This window comes from Apis mellifera, linkage group LG3 (assembly GCF_003254395.2).
Source record: "Apis mellifera strain DH4 linkage group LG3, Amel_HAv3.1, whole genome shotgun sequence".
Taxonomy (NCBI): domain Eukaryota; kingdom Metazoa; phylum Arthropoda; class Insecta; order Hymenoptera; family Apidae; genus Apis; species Apis mellifera.
The window spans coordinates 4,108,248-4,126,498 of record NC_037640.1 but is presented as its reverse complement, the minus strand read 5'-3'; the positions used below and the strand labels follow the sequence as shown (position 1 = coordinate 4,126,498).

The window sequence follows — 18,251 nt, the reverse complement described above, 5'->3', positions numbered from 1 at the left end:
AAATTTTTATTACCCGGCACAATGATAGAATCCGATTCTAGGGTTTTTTTCTCTCTCTCTCTCTTCATCGAACCGTATACCGCCCCGTTACATCCCCGGTCGAGATTTATCCTAATATTTGTCTTTTATACGAAGTCAGATTAGGTTAGAGGGGGATTTTTCATCTCTCGATGAATCGAGGGAAGAAATTCCGCGTTTCTTGTAATCGGGAAAACATTTATTTATCCAGGGATTTCAATTCGATTAAATAGGACGGTAGATTACTTATTAAATCTTGGAGATATTATCAATTCTTAATATCCAATTTTACGTAGAAGGAGGTATCTTTCGTTTATTTATTTCACGTTAAAAGAATGAATTCGATCGTACGTCGAATATATAATATAAGAAGAATTTTTTCCTCTCGAAATGAATCTCTTCCACGTATAAATTATTCTTCGAAACTTCCACTTGGAATATTAATTTACTTAAAAGAGGAAGACACGTTCCATTATCTTCCTCCTCGCTTCCTCGTTCATTTAATTTCTCAAGTACCGCCACGTCTGTTCCCCTCAACAACAAAGTGTGTGTGTATATATATATATATCATTGATCCTGCCCGCAAGACGTTGGCTTTTAAAATTTATTTCCGCTCGATGGTCGCTCCATCGTGGAAGATTAATTTTACAAGTCTTCCATATCCATTTTCTATGATACCAAACGCGCCATTAATCTTCCGCAGTGCCTCTTACGCTACGAAAATGGACCGTGTCCATTTTCCATGATCCCTCCCCTTCCTCCCATCCCTCTACCATTTCTGCAACACATCAAACCGAGAATCTATTTCTCCCAATAAGCTATTCTGGACGCCTTTCAAATAGCCCCTAGCTCTCGAATCTAGCTCTCATGATCTTACAATTGACGTCATCCCGCTTTTTCTTTTCGACGAAATTAGTCGATGAAAAGAGTCGTTTCTCTTTTTCTTTTTTTAAAGTAGGGCATCGATGAACTCGAGAAATAAAGTTCAACTTTATTATTTATCATTTTGTTTATTAAACTGGGAATTAGATAATGGAATAAATCAATCGAAGAGAGGAGGGAGGAAGTATTTTCAGGCCCGCCTTCGTAAATTATTTTCGTATTTGAGGCGTAGATTGCGCGGGGCAGGCTTATCGATAAAGTCAATTTCGATAAGGGAGGTTCGTAATTTCTCGGCCCAAAAGGGATGGCGAGAGAGGATATCGAACGCTTCACGATGCTCAAGTTTTTCTTATTAAAGAAAAAGAATTAATTTAATGCTTGCTTAATAATTTCAGATTTCTTTTCCTTGGAATTTTACACTTACTCACCATTGGTAATGAAAATTTGTAGAAACTTTGAATTATTAATAATTAATTACTCCGCTTAGAAGAAATTACGTTTGTCGTAACTGTTGCTCGAGCAAATCCGTGTAAGTAGCATTGGACGCGTGTCATTCCTTTGGAATCAAGCTATTCCACTTGCCTCGTTACAATCTACTCTTCCTCCTCGTGAAAGCCGGCCGTAACCGTGCTCATTAAACTGCAAACACTCCTCTCGTACACGCGTGAACATGACCGCGCGTAAATAATGGAGAAACTCGAAGAAAATTGTTCCTTTGTATCTCAATTCCTCTTCCTATTATTAAAATTATATTCCACTTCCTTTATCCGTAAAAAAATAATTATTCAATCTCTCTTCTCTCTACGATACGAGAAAAAAAAAAAATAAGAAAATCACCGAATTTGTTCAATCAAAGCGCCCCGTTTTCATATTTCGACCGGAAATAACGTAGCAAGAGGAACAGTGGAATCGATTTGATTACCACCACGAATGATCGAATGCAAATTAGGGATATGATCGGCGGCGGAATCCTCCCCCTCGCTTTCCCAGATCCCCTCCCCTCCCCTTCGCCACCTGCTGCTACCCGTTCAACTACGTTTCCACGAATTGTGGCCCAATTTCTCCCCTGTTCCATCCGCGGTATCCGATCGGAATCGTTGCTCCCCGACCCGTGTAATTTCCGCGAAAGTCGAAACAATCGGCTCGTATGTCGGGGCTCTCCTCCCTCCTCCTCCTACGTTGAATGGATATCGCGCCGAGGATGGATGGTTTATCCTGGATACAGACACGCGTTGTGAAGCGGTTATCGGTGCGCGGATCGGCCGTGATAGATAGGGGTGTTAAGACGCGCGAGTGGGGTTAATTTATTTGGACAAGGGTGCTCTCGCATGATTTATTACCGTCTCCCGGTATAATATTCTTTTCGAGTGTATTAACGGTGTATTATTAAATGTTGCAGTGCCGGATTTTTGAAGAAATTTCCTTTTTTCGAAAGAAAAATCGAAGGTTAATCTTCCATTTTCAATTTTGTTTGTTTCGAAAGTAACGAAAAAAAAAAAGTGAAGCAACGAATCATCTTTTTTTCTCTCGGAAAGAAAAAGAAAGAAAACGATTTCGCTCTAAATGATGATTTATTTCCCGTAATATTCTTTTCGAGTGTATTATTAAATGTTGCAGTGCCGGATTTTTGAAGAAATTTTCTTTTTTCGAAAGAAAAATCGAAGGTTAATCTTCCATTTTCGATTTTGTTTGTTTCGAAAGTAACGAAAAAAAAAAAGTGAAGCAACGAATCATTTTTTTCTCTCTCGGAAAGAAAAAGAAAGAAAGCGATTTCGCTCTAAATGATGATTTATTACTGTCTCCCGTAATATTCTTTTCGAGTGTATTAACGGTGTATTATTAAATGTTGCGGCGCCGGATTTTTGAAGAAATTTTCTTTTTTCGAAAGAAAAATCGAAGGTTAATCTTCCATTTTCGATTTTGTTTGTTTCGAAAGTAACGAAAAAAAAAAAAGTGAAGCAACGAATCATCTTTTTTTCTCTCGGAAAAAAAAAGAAAGAAAACGATTTCACTCTAAATGATGATTTATTACCGCATGATTTATTTCCCGTAATATTCTTTTCGAATGTATTAAATGTTGTGGCGCCGGATTTTTGAAGAAATTTTCTTTTTTCGAAAGAAAAATCGAAGGTTAATCTTCCATTTTCGATTTTGTTTTCGTATAACGTGGAATTGTTTCGAAAGTAACGAAAAAAAAAAAGTGAAGCAACGAATCATCTTTTTCTTTCTCGGAAAGAAAAAGAAAGAAAGCGATTTCGCTCTAAATAATAATTTATTACTGTCTCCCGTAATATTCTTTTCGAGTGTATTATTAAATGTTGCAGTACCTTTTTGAAGAAATTTCCTTTTTCTATCGTAACGATGGAACAGTATAAAAGAAAAATCGAAGGTTAATCTTCCATTTTCGATTCTGTTCGTATAACGTGGAATTGTTTCGAAAGTAAGAGAAATAGTAACGAAAAAAATCATCTTTTTCTCTCTATCTCTGGGAAAAAAAAGAAAGAAAGCGATTTCGGTCTAAATTCGGGACGAGGGAAGCAAATATCGCGATTTGTTTGACAAAGGACAGGAAAACGAAGAACAAAGGAGATTAACAGTGCCGAAAAGATTCGAGAGAAGGATTCCCAGGAGGATCCTGCGAAACTGGATAATAAAAGAATTAACGGAGACGGAAATTGAAATGATAATGACGTATATAAATATATATATATATTCAATGGAAGGGTGATTTCTTTTTTTATCTCATAGCAATAATTACGTTCAACGGGGAAATAAAGAAGATATTTATTTTTCAGTAATAATTACAAGCTGAAGAGGGGGGACAATGGAAACCAAAGGATTGACTTTTACTTTGTTCTCTCTCTTACTCTCATTCTCTCTCTCCTTCTCTTTTCCGGCGAACAATGAGCGATGGATAAATAAATGACGAATGCCGGGCGGAAAGGGGGGGGTGGAAGAGCTTTTGTTTTGCACGGCAATTTCGCGTTCATTAAGCGGGAAACAAACAAACACGGGAGGCTGTCCGATGAAAGGAAAACGGGAATATAAGCTTTTCGATGAAGGAGAGGAGAAATAAGTCGAAGGAAAATTGTTGATATTCATACACGATGGTGCATATTGATTGACGGTTCATTCGAAAAACTTTGGATTCGATTATTGTAATTTTCATCGAGTTTATTATCTCTCTTCTCCCTAAAAAGGGAGGAAAGGATTATTAAAATTGTTTCAGATTTTGAAAATATCACAATCTTCAACAATTAATTATATAAATACCTCCTTCTCTCTATTCGAACAATTTCTCTCGAAATCTCGTTCAACCACAGATCAAAATAATCGAGAGGAAGACGTATCTGTCCATCTATAATCCCAATCAACGACCATCCATCGCGAAAAAAAACACCACCCGAGCAGCGCAGTTCATTAAAACTCCCTTGGAGGAAGAATAAACCGCCCCCCTGATCTCGCCCCCCCCCCTCTTTCACGAGGAAAACAATATGTTTCGCTCGGGAATTGCTCTCCCCTCGCGACCCTTAAGCAACCGTTCGATCGGCGACGGTGGAAACGACGAAATAAAAAAAAAAGAGGAGGCGTGGCGCGCGGGGGCGAAAGCTCCTCCTCCCCCTCCCTCCTTTTAATCCGTCGATATTCGACTCGACGACAAATTGCCACGATAAGAGGTATATATATACGTACACCCCCTTCCACTTTTTTTATCTTATTCATCGCCGATAATTAAAACAGCTGCGCCGCGAGCTTATTTGTTTTAGTTTCGATTTAATTAATCGGGTCTTAATTGCCCCAAGCTTTTTATTAGATGCTGTTTGCGTTGCGATGTATTACGGAGAGGGAGAGGGAGGGAGAGGGAGGGAGGCATTTACGTGGGGGATTATATTAGGCGTGAGTAATGCACGAGTTATGGAGAAAAATACTTCGAGTATTATTCGTGGTTAAATAAGATTACATTGTTTGGTAGGTTTTATTTTATTTAGTAAAAAAATGCAGAATATTATAAATAATTATTTAATTTGTAAATACATTTCAGTCTTTTTTCTATTTTGTTTTGATTATTTGTCTTTTTACGATTCGTATTATTATTTCTATATGCAATTATCTACGTGGAAATTAAAATAGAATTAAAAATTCGCTCGGCTAATCTTGAAATCGGTGTCTCGAAAATCTCGCCAAAATCCTAACAAATTACCCGGTTAACGGGTTAAAAATGTAATTACAAGAGCTTAAATCCAGATAGAATTTCAGATAGCGCCCCGTTTCGAGGAGGAGTAGGAGGAGGAGGCTTTCCATCTCTGCTTTCCAAAACGCTTTCGTCCTCCATCACGATCTCTCCTCGAAATGGAATTCCGTTTCTCCATCAAAGAAAAACGTGTGTCCTCTCCTCCCCGTGCGACGAAACGAAACGCGGTTGAAAAAGGAAAACGGTCGAAACGATAAAAATTGCGGATCTCGAACGAGCAACGTTTCCCCCCGAACAGTCAATAAAATTTAGTAATCGCATTTATCATTGGTCGTCCACCAAACTTCATAACTCGATATCAACAAAAATTCTGGGAGCAGCGTTCGTCGAATCGCGGTTATCGCGGCCGCCCACCTTCTCTCCTCCCTCTCTCTCTCTCTTCCCCTCTCGATATAGATGTCCACTATCCTGTTTCTCGATTATGGCAAATTGTACACCCCTCCCTCCTGTATTATTCTTTTTTTCTCGTATATAGAGAGCCAAAAATTCGTGCTTCACGATTGAAAAGGGTGAATTCGAAGGCTTCCTTCCTGGAATCGAATTAACGAGATTTGTGAGTTAATCTAAAATTGAAGTTTGGTCGTGTTTTTTCTTCTTTCGATAAAATTTTCAATCAATGAAAAATTCAATTGTCAAACGCTTTCTTAATATTTAAATCCGATTTAATTATTCTTTGCCTCGAGATAAATATTTATAATTTGGGAGATAATTTCCTTCCTCCTCGAACGAAAATTTCATCGATCCCTTTCCTCTCCAGGTTTCGTGGAAAGGCACGTGAAAGCGCGACCCCCTACCCTGCCTTCCTTTTTTGTTTCAATCGGGATGGATGACGAAGGGGGTGGAATCTGGAAAAATATCACGGTCGCGAGATCAAACGGAATGGATGGCACGACATCCATTGGCCGGATAGATACGCAGTCTCTGTGGGTGTGCAACTGTGTGTATGTGCGCGCACAAAAACGGGGGAGGGGGTGGGTGGTGAAATGAGCGGTGCTGGTGGAAACCGGTGAAACGTTACGACGGGGTGAAAAGAGGGTGTAAAAGGTGAGGAGGGAGGGACGTTTCAAGACGTTGCTACGTGGGAAAGATGTTGTTAGAATGTGGAGGGGGGATTTTGAATGCGAATCGCCAACGATTCCGGCAAGGGTTGTATATAGAAGGAATTTTATATATGAAAATTTTAGAAAGATTTTTTTCTAACATCTTTTTTCTTTTCAGGATATATATAATTATAAATTATACGTGTAAATTTCGAAACGAAAGAAATTCTTGTTGTTAGAATGTGGAGGGGGGATTTTGAATGCGAATCGCCAACGATTCCGGGAAGGTTGTTGGCAGAATTGTCGAATATATGAAGAAGAAATTTTATAAAAGACTTTTTTCTAACATCTTTTTTTTTTTCAGGATATATATCATTATAAATTATACGTGTAAATTTCAAAAAGAAATTCTTGTTGTTAGAATGTGGAGGGGGGATTTTGAATGCGAATCGCCAACGATTCCGGGAAGGGGTTGTATATATGGAGAAGGAATTTTATATATGGAAATTTTAGAAAGATTTTTTTCTAACATCTTTTTTCTTTTCAGGATATTTAGTTATAAATTATAATTTCGAAACGAAAGAAATCCTTTGTATTTTGATTCGATAGTTGGAGTGTGTTTCTTTTTGATCGCAGAGAAGGTTTAATAATCCAATAAAAGTTTCTAGAAACGTTTAATATCGCGTATTTATAATATTTCAAAGATTCGTTCCTATCATCGATAAATCTATTTAAAAAAAAGCTTGAAGATCTTCAAGGATAGAAAGAGTTCTCCTTTATTTAATATCAACGACTATATTAAAAAAAAGAAAATCAAGCCTCCTCTAAGTTTCTCTCCCCGGAGAATTTCCTCCCTTCGAATAAATGAAAACAAGAGGGGAAGGCCTTCCTCCTCTCCCTTCGATATGAATTTAATTCGTTCGCCACTCGAAAAAGTCTCTCGGCCATCCCCTGTCTCTCGATATTTCGTGAATTTCGAGGATCCTCGAGGGCGAATAATAGGGTGAATCAAGTGTCCGTCATTTGGCCCAAGTGAGGACGACGGTATCGACCGATAAAAGGAGGGAGAGAAGGAAAGGGGAAGGAAAATAGGAGTAGGATATCGAATAAAAGGAGATACAAAGGTGGAAAGAAGCTTTGCTCGATCGTCATCGTTTGGAATTAATATAAAGCTACCCCTATTTCGAGTAAAGGGAGCAAGTTTTCAAATAAGAATTTAATTTAAACAAGTAAGGTATATTGTATAATTTATTTTTACGTTCCTCTAAAATTTTTCCCCGATATTTTCGAATATTGTGTCTATATTTGCAGGATCGAGCAAGTTTGGAAATTCTGGTATAATAAATATCGAGGGGAAGATTTGATGAAAAGTTGAAAAGGGAAATGGTTGGGAACGTTATTTTTATCCTGCAGCGAAAACATTTTTCGAGTAACGATCGAACGTCAATAACAAAACAGGAGTTAAGTCAACAAGTAACAAGCGTGTAAATAATACGAATATAGAAGGAAGGAAGGAAGATGAAACGGTGATGATTTTATGAAAATTTTTCTAGGTTTAAAAATATTAAAAATATACGATCTCTATTTTCTATCGTAAATTATATTTTCATTCTCTGCACGATTCTTCTACGAGGAAAAAGGAACGATATCAATACATATATTTATGTATACATTGTACCTCTCGATATTCTAATAATATAATGTAAATACGATTAAAACTAAACTCGTGCTCGTGCTCGTAATATTTACGTGTACGTATTACAATCATTTGAAGATCGTTCGAAAATTGATCAATAACAGCGATCAGTGATCATCGAGCACGTAACGTGGAAGGATCGAATATTCTCTGGGAAATTTTTCTGCCGCGAGAAAAAGTCAAAGGCAAGTGCAACGAAACTTTTCAATTTTTATCGTGTACGCGGGCACACAATCGGACAAGACACAAGAGTAGCAGTGGAAAAAGATAAGGAAAGGAGGATTTCAATCTATAAATATAAACCATTGGAACAATTCCAGCTGCTCTTCGTCCTCCCCCCTCCTCTTTTATTGGATGCCGATAGTAGCTGCGAATATTCTCCGCACGGTTTCCTCTTTGACCACCCCCTCTCTTTTTTTTTTTTTTTTTTGCCCTCTATCGTGTCTCTCGACTCTGTTATCATTTTTCCACCCACCCACGGATTTTGCACGCGTTCGAAGGCGATTTCAACCATCCTTTATTATTTTTTGATAGTGTTTCTTTCATTTCTTCCTTTTTATATAGAAAGAGGAGAGAAGGTAGACAAATACAAGGGTCTTATTTGGGATTCAGTTTTAATTGTTAATAAGCATCTGTGGATATGATTTTCAATTGTATAAATAGTTTGATTTATTTTCTTTCTTCCTCTTTCGATTCATTTTTGGAATGGAAGAATTTTACGAGTGGTTTGTTTTTTATTCTTCGTTTCTGAAAAAATTGTCAGAAATTCCGACGTATAGTATATTTAATGAGCACTGTAATTACAATTCTTCGCATTTCTTTGACTATTATTACTTCTTTCGAAAGTAGTATGACGGTAGTATTCTTGATGAAGTTCAAATAATTAGCCGCACTTCCCTTTGCACTCTTTCATTCGATGGAGAGACAAATTCTTTCTCCGTATCTCTTTTTTTCATCACATTTTCTTCATTTAAAGACGAACGTCTTGTTCGATATTAAAAATTAATAAAATTAAAAATCGTTGGAATTATTTGGAACGAAGAGAGGAGACATTTCATTCCAATCCAAAATTATACATTCTTTTTATCAATACTTGGAATTTAATTTTTAATCGAAAAAAAATTGATTGGAAGATTTCGATTTTGTCAACAATCCTTATATTTATAAAGAAAAGAATTGTGATAGTAAGGATAGTTCACGTTCGAGGAAGAAAGGAAGAGGGTAAACGTCGATGAGATCGCGGTGAAAAAAGTTTATTAACGACGATCGTCTTCTCTTGAAATTGAACCGTTGCCATTTTCCACTCCCCTCCCCTCTCTCTTCCAAAGCTTATTTTCCCTCGCGGTGTTTTATCGCCAGAAACTTTGCATCCGTGAAATCTTTTTCACGGATTCTCCAACTCCATTCTGTGGGATAGAAGTTTTCGCGATCTCGAGAGCGTAATTGCACGGATAGATCCCAAGATAGATAGATTGGAAAAAGTTAATCCTAGCAGGCGAAAATGAAATTTATTCTTTTTTTTTTTTTAAGCAAGTTTCGAGTGATAACATTATCTCGTTTTGCGCTAATTGTATTGTTTGAATGAGAAATCGATCGTTGGAATTTTGCTTTGACATTTTCATGTTGATTAGATTTCTTTTTTTTTTGTATATGGACAAGTAAAAGGTATATCGAAAAATATATAACATCAATATCGATTAAAAATTTAGGATATGTTTAAATTCTGTTTAGTGAATTTGGATCGAAAGATTATAAAGAAAAATCAAAGAAAGGATTTCGTATCGATGAATTTGGATCGAAAGATTACAAAGAATAAGAAAAATCAAAGAAAGGATTTCGTATCAGTGAATTTGGATCGAAAAATTACAAAGAATAAGAAAAATCAAAGAAAGGATTTCATTTCTTTCATTTTTCTCTTACGTATCCTCTGAAGATTCATCACTGTAAAAATAACAAAAGCTCGTAAAGAATCACATCTCCATGCATTTGCATTTTCAAATGCACCAAGAATTGGTCAAATTGAACACCGATTAGTCTTTCAAGAGTGTAATTACGAGCTGCTTGGTAACGTTAATTTAATTAAACACCCTTCCCGGTTCACCCCCGGAAGAATATTCTTGGCGGGCGTGGCGCGTTGCCCTGGGCTGCTTACCTCGAGACCCTCGAGACGATTAATCAAATTAAACGTCCGATTTCCGGCTGGGAGCCCCTCTCCCCGCGTTAACGAGCCGCGTTTCCGTTTCTCCAGGCAAATCGGTGGCAAATCGTTTAATGGAAACAAGCGTTTTCACCCCTCTCCCTTCTTTTTTTTGCAAAAAGGCACGAATTTTGTGATTTTATGCCGCGACAGTAAAAGAAATTTTCGAAGGGATGGATAAGAAGACAAGTGGAGATGAAAGAATTTTTTCGAAGGGATAAGAAGCAAAGTGGTGACGATTCGAAACGTTTTTCTTTTTTGGAGGGATGGAGTCGATGATCCAATTTCAAATAATCGAGGATTTTATTCGATAGCTGTTTGCCTTCGATCAATTTATCTTTTTATTTTTCGATTAAAGGTTTTTGTTTCGGTTTGAGAATAATTGAAACGGAGATGTATTTTTTATTTCTTTCACGTTAGAATTATTATCGGTTTAAAGTAAGGGTTAGATGTTTATTGGATTTAATCCAGAAAAAATAGAAATTTCAATCTGGCTGGTGAACGAGTGGAAAAGCTCAATTAAAAATTTTCCGCAACACGCATCGTTAACGATACCGGTGTTCGCTAAACACCTTTTAAAGGAGCCGTTTCGAAAACAGAAATTTCGATATCGAGATTTAACGCCCCGTCGAAATCCGATGAATTCTCGATCGAGATAAAATTTTCTCGTTTGTTCGTAACAAAAAATTTTTCTTTTTATTGCTCTTCGAAATTACCAATTCGCGGATTCGAAAATATTCTTGTATTTCTCTCCGTGTAAGGAACTTACCCCCCGCGACGAGGGTTGAAACAAGCCGCGGCGAAATAGTTTTTCGATAACGAGGGCAATTTAGGCTGATAAAGGAAATCGGCGATGCCGTGTTTTATCTCGGCGCTTTCTCGGTTCTCTCTCGTAATCAGTGTTTGTCAAGCTGTCGCCCGGGATAAAGGGCGGCCACCCCTCCTCCCCCTCTGGAGAATTTACCAAGCGATCGTGGCTGGAATACGATCTTTTTTGTTCGAGAGGGTATTTTTTTTTTTTAATAATTTTCCCGTTTTCGTTCGAATCGAAAGTAGACGGAGATCAATTTTTCCGTTTTTCTTGAATTTTTATTCTGTCGGGTAAAATTAATAGTAATTTTTTTTAGAGATATTCTATTGATATTTTTCCGAATTTTTCAAAGTGATTCTTGTTGATCTGAGATTGTTGGTTTTATTTTAGAGATGTCATTTAAATTTTTGACAATGATAGAGGAATTGAGAGGTTGTAAAAATTCGTTTTTATAATTACTAAAAAAATTTTGAATAGATAAATTTGGTAGGAAGAAGAAATTTTTTTCAACAAAATTGCCTTGAATTCCGCGAATGAAATTTCAAAATGTTAATTCGAACGTTTCCAGCTGGAATTAATTTGCGATTTCGAAACTGATGAAAGTAAATTCATTGTCCGTGTTTTCGATACAATAAAATGAATTTCTACGTAGAATTTGGATGAATGTCATGTACATAACCGTTCCAATAATTTGCACGATTTACTACAGTTTCACAATCGTTGGCGATTTATTACTCATTTTTAAGGATTATATTATAATCTAATTCTGTCAATATTTGATCACATTAATTCCACCATTGTCGCTTTAATTATTGTACAAATTCTATTCGAATATTCTTTTTTTAATTTCCCTTTTTTCTTTCTTTTTTTTTTTTAAATCAAACAATCAACGCGCCCCGATATCAATAATTTCTTCTATCTCAATTATTATTCCCAATTTCATTTTTTATGGAACAACTTTCAATTGTTAATATTATATATCAAAATTTCTATAAAATGATTATCCAATTATTCATCATTACACGCATTCACGCACTACACGCACTATAATTTTTTCAAATTCTCAAAATCTCCAAAAATTTATTCTGTTCGATCGAAACAAACGATTAAACAAATTCGATTAAACAATCCTAACAACACTTTCCCTTTTCGTGATAAATCGCATCTTTATTCAATTTAAAAAAAAAAAAACCAATCGACAAACTAATCCTCCCTTCTCGATAATTTCCCATTATCATTCCCTATTTCCATTCGATCCATCTCGAAATCCATTAAACAACGCAAAATAAAAAAAATAAAAAATAGAAAAAGAAAAGTCCATTTCGAGAAACACCCTTTCGAAAAAATTCCGTCCACGTATACTCTCCACCTCGGGTCAAAGAAAAACCCGAGCGACGGTTTCCGGTTCAGAAAAATCGATCCTCCTCCTCCCTCCTCCTCCTCTATCAGCATCCCATTACGCGTTTTCGCCCATTTTACATCCGGTCCCCGCGCGTCGCCTTTCGCATCACGAGAGATATGGAATAGTATGGCTTTTCCATATCGCGTACACTGGTCGCGTTCCATCCTATTTATCGACGGGAGGGAAAAAGAGGGGGAAAAAAGGAGGGAAAAAAGAGAAGAAGGATCGAAGGACCGATACTTATCAATTTCATTAGGAGGATTGGAAAAGGAATGGAAAGGAAAGGAGAGGGGATGAATTAACGATCGATTCGAGTAATTGTCGTTTCTTCCTCGAACGAAGAACTAGGGTTTTTTCTTTCGAGCTCGAGGAAAGTTGCTTTGGTATGTATAAGGAGTTTTATTATTTTTGTATTAATTATTGTATGATTATACGTTTTTTTTTTTAGGAGAATTAGTATTATTTTAATTCGATATAATAATAATACGTTATTAAAATAATTACGGAGATAATTATTAATTTATAGGAAGAACTAGGGTTTTTTCTTTCAAGCTCGAGGAAAGTTGCTTTGGTATGTATAAGTAGAGTTTTATTATTTTTGTATTAATTATTATATGATTATATGTTTTTTTTTTAGGAGAATTAGAATTATTTTAATTCGATATAATAATAATACGTTATTAAAATAATTACAGGAATAATTATTAATTTATGGAAAGAACTAGGGTTTTTTCTTTCGAGGAAAGTTACTTTGGTATGTATAAGGAGTTTTATTATTTTTGTATTAATTATTGTATGATTATACTTTTTTTTTAGGAGAATTAGAATTATTTTAATTCGATATAATAATAATACGTTATTAAAATAATTACAGGGATAATTATTAATTTATATAAAACGAAACAATCAAAATCCCTTTCTATCTGTCTGTCTGTCGTGGCAATGACATTGGAGAACAAAAACCGAGTGGAAAGGAATTTAAATCGGGAAATCAAACTTCCCCCCTCCCCTCGGTTAAAGTTCACAAAGGGGACGAAATGAGCGGAAACGAAATTTCCCAATGGCGCAATGTTAATCGCGATTGTGTCGTCGATTCTCGATCGATCGAATCTTATCCGCAAAGTCGATAAAGCGTGGATCGGATTTTATCGACAAAACACGTCTGGATTCTCACGAATGAGAAATAATAATATCGTTTTCACGATGCATTATTCGATCGCGAAAATATTGTTTTATCGAAGTTGGGAGAAAGTTAGAAGGGAAATTATAAAGTACTTTCAAACTCTGTTAACGATTATAAAAATTATATAATGAAAATATCTATGAAATTTTATTTATACATTTATTATATCCAAGTAACGTACACTATTTATTTATAACGAATCTAGTTATTATTTACATTTCATTATTCCCTATAAATACAAATCTGACAAAATTGAGATATAACGCGAGTGTATACGAAAACTCGTAGTATAAATCACAAATCCCTCGAGATATATATATATATATATATATATATATATTAATTGGAACAGGTCGTTTAAAATCGAGGGACGACGTGTAACGCGTCAATCGTTTGATCGAGGATGGAAAGAACAACGAGAAGAGTCGGATCCGATTCCAGTTTCGCGCGGGGATACCAGGTGTCGTAGTTCAAAGCGTCCGCAGCCCCTGTTAAATCAATACCTGGTGTATATCGTGGCGTGGAATCGGACGCTGGCGACGGACACTCGACACCGTTATCAAGCGGCAAACAAAGTGACAAAAACCGTCCATCCCCTATTAATATATCGATTCGGCAAGATGGAAGGTTTCGATCGATCGTCGTCTTTTCCCCGATTGTTTTTGTAATTTTCGATTAACATTGCAACACAGATGTCACGTATAATAATTGAAAGGTTTTTCTTTTATGAAATTTCTCTCGTTTCGGGATTAATGTGAAAGAGGAGGGAAGTTTTTAGTAATAAATTGGATACGATTATATATATATATAGATGTTCGCAGAGAATACACGGGGCTTTCTAATTTTGCTTGAAAGTCGAGGATGAAATATTATATCTGACATTTTCAAACGTAAAGGAAGGGAAGATTTTTTTTTTTATTATTATCATCATCTTCTTTGCGTTCTCATTTCTTGTTGCGAGAAATAAATTAGATTTGATTCTAGATATTTGCAAAATATATGTACGCGCGTATATACATAGGGCTTCCTCCTAAGAGGATTATTTATAAAAGTTCAAATATTTTGCAAGATGAAAAAGTATTACGTTAGATCTTGCCAAGTTTCTCGTTTAGAATTCCTATAAATGAAATTTATCCTTCGATCTTTATGGAAAATAGTTGTATCGTTTCTCGTCTCGAGGAATTATCGAACAGGAGAATCCTCGAATCATTAATCTCGAGAGAAAGAGAATCAAAATCATTTCGTCCATTAAAGAAAAGTATCCTTGTTATCCTTTTCAATCGAACCTAACCCACTCCCTTCCTAGATTCGATAGAAAGTTTCGTCCATCGCGTTTATTTTTAACTCTCGACCACTTAAGACTGGGAAAGAGAGGAGGAGGAGGCTTTCAGAAGTTGAAACTCCCAAGCGAGGACCCCTAAGCTAAAGGAACAATCGATGTATGTTGTCTTTGAGGTTTTGCAAACCCACCAATTTTTTTCTTCTCCGCGTGTTTCTGATCTCTGACGATTGATTTCACTCTGGATAATATTTGTAAGTATCGTACAAAAATATTCTTTTCAAAAAAATTATTAAACTTTTCGTACAGTTCCACTACTTTTCATACTCGACAAATTGGCTCAAAGTTGTTCCAAACAAAGGGGGAAGCACGTTGCCTCCTTGTGCTCAGTTTGTTAATAAAGTATCGATCGAAAGCCTGAAAGGGCGCACAACACGGACGGAGGAGAATCGGAGTAATTCGAGCGGAGTGGAAGGGAATAATCGACTAACAATTAGTCGGCCGGGGCATTTCGTTGCGATCACCGGGTATTATCGGCCTCTCTCCCCTCCCCTCCTCTCGAAACGTATCCACGACTCTCGAGGTGTCGCCTGTGTTGGATCGATCCTACGGCCTGTCCATGGACGATCGGCCCGATAACACCGAAATTAGGAATCTTAATTGGCCGTTTCGGTTGCGGCGAGCAGGTGTAGCGCGGGCTAAATTAAATGCCGTGCTTTTAATGAAGCGCGCTTACCACCACCGTTCGGGATAATTAAACCGCTTGACGACCATAGTTTCTTTTTTCTTCTTCTTTCTTCTTTCTCTCTCTTACGTATCTTTCTCCTCGTTACTTTTGTTCTTATTTCGTTATTTGGTCACTTAGAAGGGATATCGTTATAGATCTCGAAGAATTCAAAGATTGGAAGATAGTGAAATCTAATATCAGGTTGGAAAGGAAATTCTACGGTTTTTAACTATTGTATCGTAAAATGCACTCTTAATAACGAGAAACAAGTTTTGTTGTTGCATAAAATTCTGAAGAGATCCTGGAAAACTGATTACGAAATTAATATCACGGAGCGAAAGAATTATATTAGATCTTTGATTGAAAAATATGGATGAAATGAAATTTTATAATTATTAAAATTTGATCCAAGAGGATTTGATGATCCAGTTAAATGAAGAATTACTATAAATAGAATCACTAATGGTAAAATAAAATGTAATCAAATTCATAATACAATTGTATCATCAATATAAGGAATCGCTGATAAAAGATTAGTAATAACTGTTGCTCCTCAATTGATGATATTTGTCCTCAAGGTAAAACATATCCTACGAATGCAGCTGCTATTGATATTAAAAGAATAATAATTCCAATTCCTCAGACACTATTTAATTTAATTTATAGGAACAATAAAATATGTTTCGTCTAATATGAATATATATATAACTAAAAGATAAAACGATGCTCCATTTATACGAATTAAACGAAATAATCATCCTGAATTTATATCTTTGATCGAGATAGCAAAAAACTTTCCCTCCAACCTGATAAAATGAGCCGTTTGAACGGCTTATCGTTAATATCGGGTGTCCGATAATAATTCCGTTCGAATTCTGTCGGAACCGTTGCTGTTGCCGGGAAAATTAGGGCCTCGATCAGGGATCACAATGACACGGTAATTCCTCTTTCACGCGGGAGGAACGGATGATCGGCGGCGGTTTGGGGGGAGGAGGGGAGGGCAACAATCGCGCCACCTCGCACGCGCGCGGAGGCGAGGGACGAGACAAGCTTGGCAACCGACGGCCAGACCGCAACGTAGCCTCGCGGACCGCAGGCTGCAAGGTGAGCCGGAGGCCAATTAATTAACACGATTATAGTAGCCGAGGTGAGAAGGCTCGATCGAAACGGGGCCGCCCCATTTGCGTGCCAACCTCCCTCGATATCTTAGCGTATAATATCGCGCCAATATATATATATATCCTTGTTATCTCGAATAGATCTCGTCCTCTTGAAAGGAAAATGTTAAATTCGAGGAAAGTAAAGCGACGATTCTTCTCCGTTAAATCGAAAGAAAGATTTGGACTTCTTTTACGATAATTCGATTCTCGTTTAGAGAATTTATTAATATTGGAATTTATATGGAACAGATGGGAAGAGGAATATTCAATTTTTTTCTTTTCGTATCTTTGTCTCTGATTAATTTTCTGAGATCATTTTTCTTCGAACGAAGTATCGCTCATCGACATTCCTCTTCTACCATTTTGTATCTGGATTTCTGTAATTTATCGACTGTTTTATCATCACCATGTATATATCCTCTTCCATTCTTCTTTCGTGACGATTTTTCGCAGGTTGCCTTTCGAAACGTGGATGAAATTGCACGATGACTATGGGGAGGAAAGGGGTGGTTTTTGGAATTGGCCGATTCGAAGGGGAACTTTTGTGATTTAGTTTGGATTTTCGAGCCTTTTTCACAACGCGGCGGGCTCGATTTTGTTGAGTTTCGCTTCTGACCAAGGAGATGGCGTTTTTTTCCTGTTCGTTTAAATTTTTGATGAACGAAGTGTTTTGGTGGAAAAAGTTGGAAAAGTTGAATAGGAACAGGTTTTCTGGAGGCATTTTAAGAATCGAGTATCTTTGCGGTTCGATTTGCGGTACAAGTTTAATTTTGGGAATATTTTTTAATATATCGAATTTCAGAATATTGAAAGAAATTTGGGTGTAATTTGAAGAAAAAAAACTCGAATGCCTATAAACTAAATTTCTTTGTCGTGAGCAAAATTTATCAAAAAATTATTAAAGAAGAAAAAAACAAGGTTTTTAAATTCAACGGTTTGAACAATCTTCTAAATATCGTACAAAAATTGCACACTTCTTGCCAGGATTCTCTCATATTTTGTGAACAACGACGCTTATAAACGCGGTCTTGAAAAATATCCTGGAGCAAGGACTACCCTAAAAACGTGCAAATTCCATGGAAGAAGCTTTCTGAACGATGCACCTTACTTAAGGCACACACCTTAAGACATTTTCTTTTGCCTGTTACTCCGAGACGGAGCCGTTAACTCTTAGATAACATGGTTGTTTAACGAGATGTTTCTGGTGGCAATGGAAAAACGGTGTAATGGCGGAGGTGTACGTACGTCGCTACCCGAAGATACACTTGGTATCTCTTTCGAAAGATAAACGAAAGAAAAGAAAACGCATTCGAATATTATTCTTCCAGAAAGACGATATTCTGTTTCGCGTAAAACTTTCATATTTTAATTCTGCTTTATCGAAACTTTCAATTGTATAAATATTATCGATCCAAATATTTCAAGTTCGGGAAATTAATCGTGCATGAAAGTTAAACATCGAGGAAAATGAGTGGGATATCGTAGTTAATTAAAAAAAAGAAATGTACATATATACGAATTTTCCAAAATTTTCGAATAAATTCGCGATGATGTGAAATTTAATTAGCGATATAAAATTATCAGTTAAATCGATTAAATCGAGA

The 18,251-nt window shown here is 36.4% G+C and overlaps 1 protein-coding gene across 11 annotated transcripts in view; it reads left to right on the top strand.

Moving 5' to 3' along the window:
- The window catches only part of LOC725894 (protein rhomboid), a 145,740-nt gene that overhangs the window by 89,647 nt on the left and 37,842 nt on the right, over nt 1-18,251 (top strand). The gene's annotated exons all lie outside the window — the stretch shown is intronic.